Source organism: Rhinoderma darwinii, chromosome 7, assembly GCF_050947455.1.
Source record: "Rhinoderma darwinii isolate aRhiDar2 chromosome 7, aRhiDar2.hap1, whole genome shotgun sequence".
NCBI classification, from domain to species: Eukaryota; Metazoa; Chordata; class Amphibia; order Anura; family Rhinodermatidae; genus Rhinoderma; species Rhinoderma darwinii.
The window spans coordinates 100,739,961-100,753,943 of record NC_134693.1 but is presented as its reverse complement, the minus strand read 5'-3'; the positions used below and the strand labels follow the sequence as shown (position 1 = coordinate 100,753,943).

At 41.0% G+C, this 13,983-nt stretch overlaps 1 protein-coding gene across 2 annotated transcripts in view; it reads right to left on the bottom strand.

Moving 5' to 3' along the window:
- The window catches only part of CENPP (centromere protein P), a 392,723-nt gene that overhangs the window by 303,935 nt on the left and 74,805 nt on the right, over window positions 1-13,983 (bottom strand). The window lies entirely within an intron of this gene.

Below are 13,983 nucleotides of genomic sequence, written 5' to 3'. Positions count from 1 at the left end.
TGATCCTTGCCTATAAAAGGAACCACTAACCTCAAAAGGTTTTTGTTTTACTGCTACTATCTGACCAAATACACATTTCATTTTCTCTAGCTGTATCCTAGAAGAGGGACTTTGTTTGACCCAGTGACTGCCTCATTTTTTGGAAGATGTAGATCTTAGAAGACAGGCTTGCCAAAAACGAAAAGGGAATAAAATGAACGTAATGGAACATTTTAGATCACACCTTTGGGGTAAATTTACCTGCGGCAGATTTGTTGCAAACATTTCTACGACTGTCCCATTCATCTGAATAGGACTTGAAGAAATCTATGCACATGAAGCAGAAACCACCCCATCCATATGTACGGGAAAGGATTTTTCAGTCGCAGAAATTTGTGCAACAAATCTGCCATATGTGAACATACCTTTAGAATGAGATATCACCAATAAAAAGTGTTTTCTATAACTGCAATGACTGATGCCGTGCACCATGCAGTTTTCTTAATTGTTTCGATTTTTTTTTAGTATGTTTCAACTCCCTCGCCATTTTCAAGATCTCTGCTAGTAGTTGGTGAATAGAAACAGAGGCTGAAAACCTCAAATGGCTCATAAGCAAGCGTACTTATGCTCTGTTCACACTAGCATCACTTATGTGTTTAGCAGGCAGCGCAATTTTTACTGTTAAAATGACCAACACCTCGGTGGAACCCGATGGACCTCAAGGTAAGTCAATGAGGTTCGTTAGGTGCCGCTGGAATCTGCCGTGCGGCAGATCTGCCACTGTGTCGTGGTTTCCGCTATAAACGGAAGCCACGATGTAGATGTGAACAGAGCCTAATCTGTAAATCACACTGGTCGTTAAAGGGGTTTTCCAGACACTAAAAATTGATGGCCTATTCTCAGAATAGGCCATCAATAGCTGATAGGTCGGGGCCTGACTTTCAGGACCACCGCTGATCAGCTGTTTTGAAGGGGCCGCATCGCTCATACGAGCGCTGCTTCCCCTTCATTTCTTCTTGCTTACTGCGAGTCGTAGACACATATTTAGCGGTGATTGACAGGTATTGCAGTCTTCTCTCCCATTCACTTCGATGGGAGAAAAAGCTGCAATACCTGTGAATCACCGCTAAAGGCGTGTCGATAATTAAGTGAGAAATTCGTACCAGCGCTGCGGGCCCCTTCAAAGCAGCTGAACGGCGGGGGACACGAAAGTCAGACCTAACCCATCTGCTATTGATGACCTATCCTGAGGATAGGCCATACATTTTTAGTGTGTTGAAAACACTTTAAAGAGGCTCTGTCACCAAATTCTAAGTGCCCTATCTCCTACATAAGGAAATCGGCGCTATAATGTATGTGACAGCAGTGCTTTTTATTTTAAAAAATGATCTATTTTCACCACGTTATTAGCTTTATGCTAATGAGTTTCTCAATGGACAACTGGGCGTGTTTTACTATTGACCAAGTGGGCGTTGTACAGAGGAGTGTATGACGCTGACCAATCAGCGTCATGCACTTCTCTCCATTCATTACCTCAGCACATAGGGATCCTTTTAGATCGCTATGTGCTGTCTAATACGAACACATTAACGATACTGAAGTGTTTAGACATTCCACGGGATGTCTATTCACAATCTCTGCACTTCGTTAACGTTTCTGAGGTAGTTACAGCAGAGCAAGCGTAATCTCGCGAGATTACGCTGTAGATGACAGGTTACAACGAGATTACGCTTGCTCTGCTGTAACTACCACAGAAATGTTAACCAAGTGCCGGGATTGTGAATAGACATCCCGTGGAATGTCTATTCACTGTCTAAACACTTCAGTATGGTTAATGTGTTCATATAAGACAGCACATACTGATCTAAAAGGATCCCTATGTGCTGAGGAAATTAATGGAGAGAAGTGTATGACCCTGATTGGTCAGCGTCATACACTCCTCTGTACAACGCCCACTTGGTCAATAGTAATACACGCCCAGTTGTCCATTGAGAAACTAATTAGCATAAAGCTAAAATCGCTAATAACGTGGTGAAAATAGATCGTTTTTTTTAAATAAAAAGCACTACTGTCACCTACATTATAGCGCCCATCTCCTTATGTAGGAGATAGGGCACTTATAATGTGGTGACAGAGCCTCTTTAAAGAGGCTCAGTCACCAGATTATAAGTGCTCTATCTCCTACATAATCTGATTGGCGCTGTAATGCAGATAACAGCAGTGGTTTTTATTTTGAAAAACGATCATTTTTGAGCAAGTTATGAGCTAGTTTAGATTTATGCTAATGTATTCTCAATGGACAACTGGGCGTGTTTTTACTTTTTACCAACTGGGCGTTGTACAGAGGAGTGTATGACGCTGACTAATCAGCGACCAATCAGTGTCCTACACTTCTCATTGTTCCAGCCCAGCATGATCCACAGCTCAGTGTGATTGTGCAGTGAAAGAATTAAACATGCCCAGTTGCTAAAAACACAATACACGCCCAGTTGTAAATAAGAGAAAACACACCCAGTTGTCCATTAGAAAGGCTCATTTGTATAAATATAAAATTGCTCATAACTTAGCCAAAAATGATCATTTTTCAAAAAAAAAAAACAAACGTTACTGTTATCTTCATTGCAGCGCCGATCACATGCAATAGGAGATAGGGATTTGATAATCTGGTGACAGAGCCTCTTTAAGCACAAAGTTGTTAGAAAAGCCATTAGGAACTTTATTTCTTAACTAAACCTTGAGTAAACATGGGACATCTAGTGTGGCAATTTGATATTACCCTCTCCCTAGATCAGAGGTGCACAATCTCTTTTTCTCATCTAAGGGCCACATTGTCAGATTGTGCCACTCCCAAGGGTAACAATAAAACGTAAAAGGTGTGTCAACAGTATGAAGAGTGTTTTGCAACTCCCATAAACTACAATGGAGAGAAAAGCAAGCACGGTCACCTCTCCACCTTATCTCCTCCTCTCTAGACTGCTGAATAAGGGATCAGGGGACTCCAATTCTCCTGATACATGGAGATGACATAGATAGAACCCTCACTTATCAGACATTTATATTAAAAAAAAAAGCAATAATAATAAATATTCAGAAATATCTCAGATGGGAATACACCTTTAAAGGATCACTTTGGGTAACACCGACGCACTGTGTTATGCTTAGTGCACGGCCTGAGGGGCAGTGCATGACACAGTGATTCAAAGAACACCAAACAGAGAATACCAATCATTCACTCTTTAGTCTTGCACTAGGCATAACACAGTAACAGTTTTCCTTAGATTGCTCCTTTAAGTTGCTAAAACAGAACTCAACTTCACAGTGCCCTGCATAACAGTGCCAGTGACACTGTGCCCCAATTAGAGCCAGCCACACAGTGAACTATTAGAACTTACCTGTCCCTGCTCCCACATTGTGCATCACTCCTTTTCTATCTGACGTGTAAAATACCAGAAGGTGCTCACATTATTTTACAAGACCTGCCCTGATATCTACGATCAAAACAGGGAAGAGAAAACAGAGCTGCCATCTGTATCCTTTGACAGCCACACCTTTCTTATTGATCAGGACACAGGCAAGAATGTCTGTGTCTTGATGGGCATTGCGGGCTGTAGGTTGTGCACTCCTGTTCTAGGTGTACTTACTGTACCTTGTTAAATCATGTGACATTATGATTACTTATGGCTTGCATGCTTTGTGCTTATGTGATACAAAACTGTTCTACTTGCAAATTACCACTGAGAAAAATAGTCTTCAATTTTGAAGTCCAACCACTATTTCTAGTTTGTGCTCTGTAGCAAAAGCTTATAATTCAGTCACTGTGCAGCGATCCCTGTAAACTCTTCAAATTAAGTTGTTTTTATTTTTCATGTCAGTTTCACGTCTTTTGCATGTTTATGAGAGTTATTATTGTTAAAAACAAGAACATATATAAAATAGTAAGAATCTTGGTTGAGCCAAGTCTTAACAAAACGAAGCCTCTGTTCGTACTTAAAAAATGTATTTACATAGTGATGTTAGCATACAACTATTAAAGTTATTTTCATGTCCTGTTTTTATTCATCGGAGTGAAAGAATATTATTTATAAACTTTTTTGTAAAACATTGACTTTACTACACTACACACGTGGCACTAGTGGAATAGCTTAAAGGGTAAAAGCAAAAAAAACGTTTTTTTGTGTTTTTAATAAAAATATGTATCAGTGTGTTTTCCACCTGCTATCGATCACAAGTTATGAACTTCGATGTGATCTGTAACAGCTCGATCCTACATGTCAGAGAGGCGCAGGACCTGCTGACACGGAAACAGTCAGTCCCGCTGACCTGACAGATTCAGGTTTCAATCCTGGATACAGCTGCTCTGTATACAGGATACAAGGTAGCTGTATCTCAAAAAGCAAAAATTATTTTTAATAAAAAGTAATTAGAAAGTTGCACTAAACACACTGACATATATATACATACACACACACATACATACATACATACATACATACATACACACATATACACTACTGTTCAAAAGTTTGGGGTCACCCGGACAATTTTGTGTTTTCCATGAAAACTCACACTTATATTTATCAAATGAGTTGCAAAATGACCAGAAAATATAGTCAAGACATTGACAAGGTTAGAAATAATGATTTTTATTTGAAATAATAATTTTCTCCTTCAAACTTTGCTGCAAATGGAGCATTATTTGACCAAAGCAATTACAGCATTGCAGACCTTTGGCATTCTAGCTGTTAATTTGCTGAGGTAATCGGGAGAAATTTCACCCCATGCTTCCAGAAGGCCCTCCCACAAGTTAGTTTGGCTTGATGGACACTTCGGTCAAGCTGCTCCCACAACAGCTCTATGGGGTTGAGATCTGGTGACTGCTCTGGCCACTCCATTACAGATCGAATACCAGCTGCCTGCTTCTTCCCTAAATAGTTCTTGCATAATTTGGAGGTGTGCTTTGGGTCATTGTCCTGTTGTAGGATGAAATTGTCTCCAATCAAGCGCTGTCCACAGGGTATGGCATGGCGTTGCAAAATGGAGTGATAGCCTTCCTTATTCAAAATCCCTTTACCTTGTACAAATCTCCCACTTTACCAGCACCAAAGCAACCCCAGACCATCACATTACCTCCACCATGCTTGACAGATGGTGTTAGGCACTCTTCCAGCATCTTTTCAGTTGTTCTGCATCTCACAAATATTCTTCTGTGTGACCCAAACACCTGAAACGTCGATTCGTCTGTCCATAACACTTTTTTCCAATCTTCCTCTGTCCAATGTCTGTGTGCTTTTGCCCATATTAATCTTTTCCTTTTATTAGTCAGTCTCAGATATGGCTTTTTCTTTGCCACTCTGCACTGAAGGCCAGCATCCCGGAGTCGCCTCTTCACTGTAGACGTTGACACTGGCGTTTTGCGGGTACTATTTAATGAAGCTGCCAGTTGAGGACCTGTGAGGCGTCTATTTCTCAAACTAGAGACTCTAATGTACTTGTCTTGTTGCTCAGTTGTGCAGCGGGGCCTCCCACTTCTCTTTCTACTCTGGTTAGAGCCTGTTTGTGCTGTCCTCTGAAGGGAGTAGTACACGCCGTTGTAGGAAATCTTCAGTTTCTTGGCAATTTCTCGCATGGAATAGCCTTCATTTCTAAGAACAAGAATAGACTGTCGAGTTTCACATGAAAGCTCTCTTTTTCTAGCCATTTTGAGAGTTTAATCGAACCCACAAATGTAATGCTCCAGATTCTCAAGTATCTCAAAGAAAGGTCAGTTTTATAGCTCCTCTAAACAGCAAAACTGTTTACAGCGGTGCTAACATAATTGCACAAGGGGTTTCAAGTGTTTTCTAATCATCCATTAGCCTTCTAACACAGTTAGCAAACACAATGTACCATTAGAACACTGGAGTCATGGTTGCTGGAAATGGGCCTCTATACACCTATGTAGATGTTGCATTAAAAACCAGACGTTTGCAGCTAGAATAGTCATTTAGCACATTAACAATGTATAGAGTGTATTTCTGATTAATTTAATGTTATCTTCATTGAAAAAAACAGTGCTTTTCTTTCAAAAATAAGGAAATTTCTAAGTGACCCTAAACTTTTGAACGGTAGTGTATATATACACAGTGAAGGAAATAAGTATTTGATCCCTTGCTGATTTTGTAAGTTTGCCCACTGTCAAAGACATGAACAGTCTAGAATTTTTAGGCTAGGTTAATTTTACCAGTGAGAGATAGATTATATATATAAAAAAAAACCAGAAAATCACATTGTCAAAAGAATATATATTTATCTGCATTTTGCACAGAGAAATAAGTATTTGATCCCTTTGGCAAACAAGACTTAATACTTGGTGGCAAAACCCTTGTTGGCAAGCACAGCAGTCAGATGTTTTTTGTAGTTGATGATGAGGTTTGCACACGTTAGATGGAATTTTGGCCCACTCCTCTTTGCAGATCATCTGTAAATCATTAAGATTTCGAGGCTGTCGCTTGGCAACTCGGATCTTCAGCTCCCTCCATAAGTTTTCGATGGGATTAAGGTCTGGAGACTGGCTAGGCCACTCCATGACCTTAATGTGCTTCTTTTTGAGCCACTCCTTTGTTGCCTTGGCTGTATGTTTCGGGTCATTGTCGTGCTGGAAAACCCAGCCACGAGCCATTTTTAATGTCCTGGTGGAGGGAAGGAGGTTGTCACTCAGGATTTGACGGTACATGGCTCCATCCATTCTCCCATTGATGCGGTGAAGTAGTCCTGTGCCCTTAGCAGAGAAACACCCCCAAAACATAATGTTTCCACCTCCATGCTTGACAGTGGGGACGGTGTTCTTTGGGTCATAGGCAGCATTTCTCTTCCTCCAAGCACGGCGAGTTGAGTTAATGCCAAAGAGCTCAATTTTAGTCTCATCTGACCACAGCACCTTCGCCCAATCGCTCTCAGAATCATCCAGATGTTCATTTGCAAACTTCAGACGGGCCTCTACATGTGCCTTCTTGAGCAGGGGGACCTTGCGGGCACTGCAGGATTTTAATCCATTACGGCGTAATGTGTTACCAATGGTTTTCTTGGTGACTGTGGTCCCAGCTGCCTTGAGATCATTAACAAGTTCCCCCCGTGTAGTTTTCGGCTGAGTTCTCACCTTCCTCAGGATCAAGGATATCCCACGAGGTGAGATTTTGCATGGAGCCCCAGATCGATGTCGATTGACAGTCATTTTGTAATGTCTTTCATTTTCTTACTATTGCACCAACAGTTGTCTCCTTCTCACCCAGCGTCTTACTTATGGTTTTGTAGCCCATTCCAGCCTTGTGCAGGTCTATGATCTTGTCCCTGACATCCTTAGAAAGCTCTTTGGTCTTGCCCATGTTGTAGAGGTTAGAGTCAGACTGATTAATTGAGCCTGTGGACAGGAGTCTTTTATACAGGTGACCATTTAAGACAGCTGTCTTTAATGCAGGCACCAAGTTGATTTGGAGCGTGTAACTGGTCTGGAGGAAGCTTAACTCTTAATGGTTGGTAGGGGATCAAATACTTATTTCTCTGTGCACAATGCAAATAAATATATATAATTTTGACTATGTGATTTTCAGTTTTTTTATTTTTTTATATATATAATCTATCTCTCACTGGTAAAATTAACCTAGCCTAAAAATTCTAGACTGTTCATGTCTTTGACAGTGGGCAAACTTACAAAATCAGCAAGGGATCAAATACTTATTTCCTTCACTGTATATGATATGAAATGATATAGGATATATACATCACTCCACAGAACATGTTTCCACTACTCCAGAGTCCAGTAGCAGCGTGCTGTACAACACTCCAGCCGACGCCTGACATTGCGCATATTGATCTTAGGCTTGTGTGCAGCTGCTGTTATTCCGGAGAATGCCGCATGTGTTACAGAGTTCTTTCCAGGAATAGCTGCATATTTCACTCATGGCAATATAAAAAGTGAAATTACTGCAGGGGAACATACACTATATGGGCAAGAGTATTCGGACACACCTCTTAATCATTGAATTCAGGTGTTACATTCAGTCCCATTGCCACAGGTGTATAAAATCCAGCACCAAGCAATCGCCTTTACAAATAGTTGTGAAGGAATGGGTCGTTCTAAGGAACTCACTGAATTCCAGCATGGTACTGTAATAGGACGTCACTGCTGCAACAAGTCAGTTCGCAAAATGTCTTCCCTCCTAGATATTCCATCATCAGCTGTGAGCGGTATTTTTGCAAAGTGGAAGCGTTTAGGAACGACAGCAACACAAAGTTGCAGACTACTTAAAGTTACACAGCGGGGTCAGAATGCTGAGGCGAATAGTGAATAAAAGTCTCCATCGCTCGGCCGACTCAATAACTGCAGAGTTCCAAACCTCCTCTGGCATTACAATCCACACAAAAACTGTGCTTCGGGAGCTTCATGGCATGGGGGCCGAGCAGCTGCATGCAAGTCTTAGGGCATGTTCACACACTAGACTAAAAACGTCTGAAAATACGGAGCTGTTTTCAAGCGAAAACAGCTCCTGATTTTAAGACGTTTTTTAAGCCACTCGCGATTTTCGCTGCGTTTTTTACGGCCGTTTTGGAGCTGTTTTCAATAGAGTATATGAAAAACGGCTACAAAAAGTCCCAAGAAGTGACCTGCACTTCTTTTTAGCGGCCGTTTTTCAAAAAGGTTGCGTAAAAAAATGGCCCATCGGAACAGAACGCAGTTTTTCCCATTGAAATCAATAGGCAGATGTTTGGAGGCGTTCTGCTTCCGATTTTTCAGCCGTGTGAACATACCCTTACATCGCCAAGCACAATGCCAAGCGTCGGATAGAGTGGTGTGAAGCACGCTGTCACTGGACTCTGGAGCAGTGGAAATGTGTTCTGTGGAGTAATGAATCACACTTCTCTACCTGTCAGTCTGTAGGATGAGTTTGGGTTAGGCGAATGCCAGGAGAACGTTACCTGCCTGACTGCATTGTGCCAGCTGTAAAGTTTGGTGGAGGAGGGGTAATGCTATGGGATTGTTTTCAGGGGGTGGCCTAAGTTCCCTTGGTTCCAGTGAAGGGAAATGTTTTATTTTCGACATTTATATGCTTCCAACTTTGTTGGAACAGTTTGGGCCTTTTATGTTCCAACATGACTGTGCCCCAGTGCACAAAGCAGGTCCATAAAGGCATGGTTGGGTGAGTTTTTTGTGGAAGGACTTGACAGGCCAGCACAGAGCACTGACATCAACCCCATCGGGCTGAACTAGAATGGTGATTGCGAGTTAGGCCCTGTCGTCCAAATCAGTGTCTAACCTCACAAAGGCTTTTCCGGATACAATTCAATATCTTGTAGAAAGCCTCCCAAGAAGAGTGGTAGCTGTTTTAGCTGCAAAAAAGGCACCAACTCCATAGTAATGCCTATGGATTTAGAATGGGATGTCATAAAAGCTCCTGTAGGTGTAATGTGTAGGTGTCCCAATACTTTTGTCCATATACTGTATATACTGCATTTGAACCCGGCCTAAGGAGTTATTGTGATATCTTTTTTAAATTATAGGTGCACCTTAAAAAAAAAAGTAGACCATGCTAAATCACAAAGAAATCAAAATTTACCATAACAAAATAAAAAAATATCAATCATAAAAAAATATCTGTCGAAGGTTTTGAAAAAAGCTGTTCAAAGAAATGTCCCTTGAACCGTTCCTATGATAACTGCTTTTGGTAACACTCCATTAAATTCAATGGAGATACAGAAACAATCGTCCTCACAGCCTTTTCTTTACTGGGACCTGGTTCCGATAGTGGACGGTATCTGATCCAATGATTGAGGATATTCTCTGGATCCATATCAGTGGAGTATCACTTGTCTAAACAATGCCATGTATGGTGTACAATGTTCTGATCTTTAGTTTTTGTCTCCTTGTGCCAAGCTATACCCAGTCTAAATTTCTGCACTATCACAGATCAGTTCACATTCGTAGCAAACACTTGTGCACAGAAACTTCAAATTGTCAGCTATGCAAACCATTTGTTCCAAGTCATCTTTTGAAACTTTAAAATAGTGTAACATTAGACCATAACTATGGAAAACTAATAATTGGTTTCGAAGCCCCAAAAAATGTCAACCCAAAATAAGAAAAAATAAAGATTAACCCCTTAATGACCAGCCTATTTTAGACCTTAATGACCAGGCTATTTTTTACGTTTTTCCATCGTCGCATTCCAAGAGCTATAACTTTTTATTTTTGCGTCGACATAGCTGTATAAGGTCTTGTTTTTTGCGGGACAAAGTTGTATTCTTTAATAGCACCATTTTGAGGTACATATTATTTATTGATTAACTTTTAATAACTTATTTTGGGGGGGGAGATAGAAAAAAATCTGAAATTTTGCCACTCTTTTTTGCGTCCTAAATCTACGCGTTTACCGTGTGGTATAAATAACACAATAAGTTTATTCAGCGGGTTGTTACGATTGCAACGATACCAAATTTGTATCGTTTTTGTATGTTTTACTACTTTTAAACAGTGAAAACACTTTTTTTTCAAAATGATTTGTTTTTGCATCTCCACATTTGAAGAGCCGTAACATTTTTATTTTTTCGCCGATACAATTGTAGGAGGGCTTTTTTTTTTGCGGGACAACTTGTAGTTTTTATGGATACCATTTTGGGGTAGATGCGACTTTTTGATCACTTTTTAATCAAATTTTTTTAAAGTCAGGATTCACAGAAAACAGAAAATTTTCCGTAGTTTTTTATTACATTTTTTTACGGCGTTCACCGTGCGGGTTAAGTAATGTAATAGCTTTATAGTCGGGGTCGTTACGGACGCGGCGATACCAAATATGTGTAACTTTTTAACTTTATTTTGGTTTTTTAATAGTAAAGCAGTTTGTAAGGGGAAAAAGTGGGTTTTTCATTTTTTATTTCACATTTTTTTTAAATTAACTTTATTTAACTTTTTTTTAAACTTTTTTTACTAGTCCCACTAGGGGACTTCACTATGCGATAATCCGATCGCATTTATAATACACTGCAATACTTCTGTATTGCAGTGTATTATGCCTGTCCGTTTAAAACGGACAGGCATCTGCTAGGTCATGCCTGCGGCATGATCTAGCAGGCATTCATTACAGGCAGACCTGGGGGCCTTTATTAGGCCCCCGGCTGCCATGGGAGACACAGACACTCGGCGATCTTATCGCCGCTTGTCGGTGGTATGAGAGGGAGCTCCCTCCCTCTCTCCAAAACCACTCAGATGTGGTGCTCACTATTGAGCACCGCATCTGAGGAGTTAAACGGGTGAGCTCGATACTAATATCGATCTCACCCGGCAGAGCAGGGACGCCCTCAGCCCTCAGCTGCCTCTGGCAGCTGAGAGCAGGGAGATTTGACAGCTCCCTGCTCTGTTTACTTATTCCGATGCCGCGACGTAAAAAGTCTATGGCATCGGAATAAGGCCCGTTAGTGACCGACGTAAAAACACTATGGGCCGGTCACTAACGGGTTAAAAGACTATAAATAGATGAAATCCTTACATATAATCATCAGTTGGAAGCTGGTGAATCCCTTTCTATGTTGAGGACAGGAGCTTCTTCAGGGTTCTTTACAGTACAAGTGAAATGTAAAAATAAAATGAAGCCGCCTTCACATGGTGAAGCTGAGCAGGTAGATAGTAGTACAGTACATGTAGCAAAGGTAGATAGTATAGTACAGGTAGATAGTAGTACAGTACATGTAGTAAAGATAGATAGCAGTGCAGTACATGTAGTACAGGTAGAGAGGTACAGTACATGTAGTACAGGTAGATAGCAGTACAGTATATGTAGTACAGGTAGATCGCAGTACAGTACATGTAGTACAGGTAGATAGCAGTAGGGTACATGTACTACAGGTAGAGAGCAGTACAATACAATACAGGTAAATAGCAGTACAGTACAGGTAGATAGTAGTATAGTACAGTACAGTACATGTAGAGTGCAGTACAGTACATGTAGTACAGGTAGATCGCAGTACAGTACATGTAGTACAGGTAGATCGCAGTACAGTACATGTAGTACAGGTAGATCGCAGTACAGTACATGTAGTACAGGTAGATCGCAGTACAGTACACGTAGTACAGGTAGATAGCAGTACAGTACATGTAGTACAGGTAGATAGTGGTAGACTACATGTAGATAGCAGTACAGTATATGTAGTACAGGTAAATAGCAGTACAGTACATGTAGATCGCAGTACAGTACATGTAGTACAGGTAAATAGCAGTACAGAAAACAAAGTACTCGGCACAGCAATTTGAGTGAAATATTTTTTTCTTATTTTTTATTTTGCCAGTGAATATGTGCGTGCAATGTTTCGGTCTCATACGACTTACATCAAGCACAGTGCAAAATTATTAGTACTTTGTTTTCTATATTACTGGATTGGGTCCCTACTCGTGCACCCACCGACACCTGGTGCTGTCTGAACCACAGTAAATAGAAGTACAGTAAATGTAGTACAGGCAGATAGTAACATAGTACACAGCACATGTATGGCAGGTAGAGTACAGTACATGTTACGCAGGTGTTTAGTAGTACAATGCATGCAGTGCAGTACATAGGATAAATACTTATACAACACCCAGTACACTGGAGTCTAGGGCAGTTCTGTGTCGGTTGTGGAGGTGCACAGGGCAGCAGCAGAAATAGGGGGGCAGGGTTACAAGTGTTCACTTACTGGAGCTGTAGGCTCTGGCCCTGTGTGCACACCGGCGGTGCTGCATAGTTCGGCTCTTGTTTGGATTACTCCTCTTTGGCCCTTCCTGGGGTCTTACGAAGTCACTTAGGCTGAGTCCCCGACTGGTGCAGGGCTGTGGGCTGAAGCTGGCGGAGGGAAACGCTCCGGACACCAAGAGTTACACACTTTACACTCACATCAGATGGTCACCGAAGATTGTGACTTGTACTTCGTTGTTTCCCCCCCTATGGAGCCATCGGAGGTACAATTCGGGGAAAAATCCAGACATATACGTCTGACGGAGGCCTGCAACAAATGCCATACAATGGCATCAGTCACCCAGAGGCTCCCATGTTAAAAAAAACATATTTCTTTATGGTTTCGTTGTATGGAATAGCGTAGTCTAAAACGCTATTCCATACTTTATTTTTAGCAGTATACCAAGCCCTTTCCTGGTGTACATGTGAAGTAGAAATCTCAAATTAACAGAGCCTTAGGAAGTCCATTATCATTTCATACAAGATGCGCAATATTTACAATATTACAGAACAATTGTCTTTTATGGGATTTAGTATTGATATAATATAGATCTGGGTTCAGGTGCTATTTTCATCATTGGCGCACGTGCGGGATTGCATTCGGTGGAACCTGCACTTTTATACTGGTGAAAGTCATTAATTGTCGCACATTCCCAGTAGTTGCACGCAGCTTAGGGAGCCTAAGCTGTTGCATTGATGTGGGCACATGTCTGGTCAGGAGACAAGGACGCTCTCCTCTGGACTGGTAGTCACCACTACGGACCATGCTAGACACAAAAAGACTGTATACATAAATTGAAGTAACCACAGATAAGACTAAAAAAATCAAAACATATCCACAGCATTTGTGTTTGTATTGACTACACAGATCCCAATTTCAAGATGAATAGAGAGCAACATCATAATTAGGATATATCAAAACTAAATGACTAAATCACAACACACACCAGAGGTAGGAGCCGTAGAAAATAGACCTCCCAAGAGCCAGAAGGGTGCCAGCCTCCAGGAATCCAACTTGTAGATCCTGCAATCGTAGGCAAATCAGGGAAAAGAGGCAGCACTACAAAGTAAACATCAAATGGTTTATTCACCCATATGTGCAAAAGATGCAACGTTTCAGCTGCTCAATGAAGACTTTGTCAAAACAGATTTGCATATTAAGCTCTTCAAAATTTTCCTAATTTGTTTTCTGCTTCACAACCGGCACCATTTTGGAGCCTGTGTTTGGACCAACTGCATTTAATCTCATGATGAGACCTTAAAAACTGAA